This window comes from Portunus trituberculatus, chromosome 14 (genome assembly GCF_017591435.1).
Source record: "Portunus trituberculatus isolate SZX2019 chromosome 14, ASM1759143v1, whole genome shotgun sequence".
NCBI lineage: Eukaryota > Metazoa > Arthropoda > Malacostraca > Decapoda > Portunidae > Portunus > Portunus trituberculatus.
The window spans coordinates 21,569,184-21,574,183 of record NC_059268.1 but is presented as its reverse complement, the minus strand read 5'-3'; the positions used below and the strand labels follow the sequence as shown (position 1 = coordinate 21,574,183).

Here is a 5,000-nt window from a genome sequence, read left to right as displayed (position 1 = left end):
GTGTGTGTGTGTGTGTGTGTGTGTGTGTGTGTGTGTGTGTGTGTGTGTGTGTGTGTGTGTGTGTGTGTGTGTGAGAGAGAGAGAGAGAGAGAGAGAGAGAGAGAGAGAGAGAGAGAGAGAGAGAGAGAGAGAGAGAGAGAGAGAGAGAGAGAGAGAGAGAGAGAGAGAGAGAGAGAGAGAGAGAGAGAGAGAGAGAGAGAGAGAGAGAGAGAGAGAGAGAGAGAGAGAGAGAGAGAGAGAGAGAGAGAGAGAGAGAGAGAGAGAGAGAGAGAGAGAGAGAGAGAGAGAGAGAGAGAGAGAGAGAGTTGCAGGTTTGAAGAAGTAGTTTTGGTGATGATGTGGATTTCTGATATGTCATTCGCTGGATTCCTAGCTAATTCATTGCGTGCCACAGAATATCTTCGATAATAGGTCATGAATGGAGGCGTTGTGAGAAAGGACAACACTGCACACTATGGCAAAAAACACTTGGTAAAAATCTAGCAATTGCAAAAGAAAATGAATTTCTGAGGACTTGAAAATCTGTTTTTGTGTGTGTGTGTGTTTAAAGGAACTGAAACTAAGCTAATTTTAGTATGAGTATGTCCCCATGACGAAAACAAAACTAAAAAGTAATTCTACTGCGCAAGACTTAAAAGATATTCAGAATGTTTTTTTTTTACCAATCTTGAGGTAAATTAAGCAAAGTTTGTCTGCATTCTGAAAGACAGCTGTCGTTGTACAGAGACAAACAATGCATCGGTGAGATGTTGCAGGGATGACAAACTGGTCAGGTTTGCCCAAAAGTACGTAGTTTTGTATCACAACAAATTGAATCTTTGAATTAGCTAGGACCCGGTGTGAGTGAGGATGTAGGATCAATGAATGTACTATCGTCTTACATCTTTGTTCAAAAAAGTTAGTGAGAAAAATGCCGTTCCGTGTGTAGACTGAATGTGTGTGTGTGTGTGTGTGTGTGTGTGTGTGTGTGTGTGTGTGTGTGTGTGTGTGTGTGTGTGTGTGTGTGTGTGTGTGTGTGTGCGCGTTGTATCACTCATCCTCTGCCCCCGGCGTAGGTGAATCCGTGCTTTGGTAAGTGTCAGATGAAGATTGGCAGTGTTGTATTTGCCCTATAGTGGTTTGCGGCAAATACGTGGCTAGGCAGCGCTGGCTGTACCGTGACACTGGTTACTGTTAATACGAGTAGCTGCGCGTTTTAATAAAAAGAGCACTGCCGTTTGGGTGGCGTAGTTCGGGTGTGGGGAGAAAGATTTTGAGGATACCTTGTAGCGTTGGCAGGGTGTAGGAGCGGTGTGAGCGGGGCGTGGATCAGGTGGGGGCCGTGGACGCAAGGAAGGGAAGGACAGTTGTGTGGCAGAACTAGGAAAGGGAGGACGTGCGCGCGAGCAACAGAGCAACAGTTTCCAGGCGCTGCAGCAGCCTGTAGCGCGTAGTCAGATAACTTCCAACCGCCTTACTTTTCGCTGAGTACTGTTGCTTGTCCTCCGTGTGATGAAGTGATCATGGTGATGAAAAAGTAAAGCGCGAGCTGGATTTGTTATTGGAGCACTAGTGTAAGTAGAAATAACAATGATAGGTGAGGTGGTGTAAGTACTCAATGAAGAAGCACCTGTCGGATACACCTGTCCTGTGCCCCAGGTATGTACCTTACTTCGCCTTTCCCTCAGCATTATTATCAATCAGGTATCCTTTAACACCATAAGAACATAGACACACTACCGTGGACCTAAGTAATCATACCATTTATCATCCGCATCCTTCAAGTTATCCATCCTGTCTCTTCTTCAAGTTCTCTGTTATGCATAAAATAACTACATGATCTTTTGGGGTTAATATATATATATATATATATATATATATATATATATATATATATATATATATATATATATATATATATATATATATATATATATATATATATATATATATATATATATATATATATATATATATATATATATATATATATATATATATATATATATATATATATATATATATATATATACAAACAAACACACACACACACACACACACACACACACACACACACACACACACACACACACACACACCACTGTTTCTTTCTTTACTAATCCTCTGTAGAATCGATAATCATGGTCAGAGCTCAACATTTTTTTTTTCAAGCCTCCCACAAAATCAAGGACTTTGATAATCAAATGATGACGCCTGATTGTCTTTCTCAGGAATGCAGACCGAGGTGAACAGTTATAACTCATTCACATGCAGTAAATGTTATTATAATTAGTGTGACTCCAGAGTGTAATAGGCAGTTTTGCAGCTCATAGCTTCAGGCTTGCGACTCCCTCCAAGTCACTTTCGCAATGCCAACTACCGTGATTGGTGTCACTGAAGAGAGTTTTCTCTTAGATACAGTACACTGCACGTATTGTGACTCATCTGGGCCTGCCACTTGTCCCGCCACTCACGGTCTGCCCAGATCATCTTACAAAACTTCACCATCAAGAACAAATCAAATTAGCAGACCTAGTTTTTTGGTGTCGCGAGCAAATGAGCTAATTTACATATATATTCCTCAATTTACATAATTAATGCGTATAATGAATAGTATAATACTGAACTTCGGGAGTGACTCTTGTAATAGAGCACCATTCCATTTTTTTAAGTTGGAACTTTTTGCTCTATACACCAAAATTCAGACCATTAAAGTGTGTAATTGAAGTCTAAGGAACCTTGCTTGTTGTGCAGCGCCATTTTTTTTCTCATTAAATTGAAGTCTTTGCTCCGTAGATTAAGCCACGCCCTAATCCCACCCAAGACATTGCGCTTTACTGTATGAACTTATATTCTTGCCGCAGCCCTCTAATGCGGTACTCCGTCAAGCGCTTTGTTATAGTCAACATATATTATAATTTTCATAATTATCATCCACCTCGTTTTATCTCATGAGGAAAGACAAAATAACAGTGACGTTATGCTCTTGCAGGTGTTACCAAGAAAATATATGACCGCCTCACTCCAAGACAATTATTTTTTCCTGTTGAATAACATTATGTTTCATTACTATGTTAATATGAACCATTTCTATTGCAAATATTGTTGCATATTTGTTTTTGAGAGTAAATTAGGAAAATTAGCTTGCGAATTTTGTTAAGATCTATAAAAAAGAGATCTCTTGCAGTGTCAATAAAATATATAATAATGAATTTTTTTTCCTTGGCATAGAACTAAGTCGTTAGCCTAAAAGAAACTACGATTTTAGAATAAAGAAATGCCTAAATCTGGCGGTTCTATCCTATAAACTATAAATAAGTGTAGATACAATGATTAGAGAAAACATTTTATTGGTAACCGACACAAGTTCAATATGTAACTTAAATGATTATCTATCTTCCTCATTAAGGCTACGTAAGTTTATATACAATAATAGTGGCTCACAAATTGAAAAGCTCGTACTCCTGGCATATACGAGTAGTACGTGTGAAACAATCGCTAATCTTTCCATCAATTATCATTATCAATACACAAGTGATCTTTGCGATCGAAATTGTGATAGATGCAGTTACCAACAGATGTTTAAAGAAGAAAAAAAAAAAAAAAAAAAAAGAGTGGCAGAAAGGAAGATGTGTGTGCAATCATGATTTGGAAGACGGGGCGTGGCCTGTAAAGTGTGAAAATTACAAGTCAGCTGAATTTAAGTAGCTTTCTAGTAACTAACTCCAAATATCTTGACAATATGTTGTCTAAGATGAGAAAATATTGCCGCACGTAAAAAAAATAACTTCTCCACGTTTCATTCTTCTCAGGGACTGTGTTTTTAGCTATAAGGAGACCCATTATATTTCCTTGTTCGTGAATAAGTAATCGGTTTCTTGCATCAGAGTTTGCTTCTTTCGTGTACACAATGACGAAGCTATTCATTCACAGTTTGTGAACTCACTAACATCTCTCTTCAAAGGCCCATTCCGTCCCTGCTTCCCTTTACGCACAAATGAAAGATCAATTCTGCCTCAAATTTCCCTTCCCTTGCTACCCTGATCACGTAATTCTTTTTCGCCCTCCGCATATTTTCCATACTGTTCTCATTAATTCAATATAACCATCCACGAAATCTGTTCCGCCACGTTTTAATCTGCTCCAAATCATCCGCTTCCTTCCCATTTCATGCATTAACCTGTCCCTCATCCTCATAACTCAACATCAATCATTCTATGTCATGGCAAGCCAACTTCACGGTTCCTGTCATATATGTATATATATATATATATATATATATATATATATATATATATATATATATATATATATATATATATATATATATATATATATATATATATATATATATATATATATATATATATATATATATATATATATATATATATATATATATATATATATATATATATATATATATATATATATATATATATATATATATATATATATATATATATATATATATATATATATATATATATATATATATATATATATATTGACTTGGCTTCACGACTTTAACGCTTTCATTGTTATTTGGCTAATTCTTTCCATCACTAAGCACTCTGAAGTATTATTGTTTTGAAACCACATTCAAATATTTACCCGATTATAAACTACACGATCTTTTATTTTTCATTCCCTTCTTTCTTGTACATGCTTATAAAAAAAATATTTGTTTTAAAGATGTAGATTATTGTTCATCACTCATCTGAGTGTTTCGTCCTTCAAGGAATAACATCATTTTATAAAAAAAATGTATTTACTTTTGCCCCTTTCTTTTTTTTACTTGAGGGAATAAAAGCTGTTAACACCATACCTGTTTCTGCTACGTATTGTTCATGGTTACTTATTGTGAAGTTATCCCTAACAAAAACAAGGAAACGTATGATATTGGTTCTCGTACGTCGTTGTTACGATCGGCATTGCTTTAATTCGAGGTTCCTGTGATGCAGACATTGCCACATGGACACTTTAAATACCTGTTGCCCTGAAAGAATATCAACTCCCTG

At 36.3% G+C, this 5,000-nt stretch overlaps 1 protein-coding gene across 1 annotated transcript in view; it reads left to right on the top strand.

The window, feature by feature from the left end:
- The first annotated feature begins 1,358 nt into the window (after nt 1–1,358).
- LOC123503644 (hemicentin-2-like) overlaps nt 1,359–5,000 on the top strand; it is a 232,601-nt gene continuing 228,959 nt past the window's right edge. The window contains 1 exon segment of the mRNA XM_045253578.1: nt 1,359–1,553. The gene's annotated coding sequence lies outside the window, so the exon portion shown is untranslated.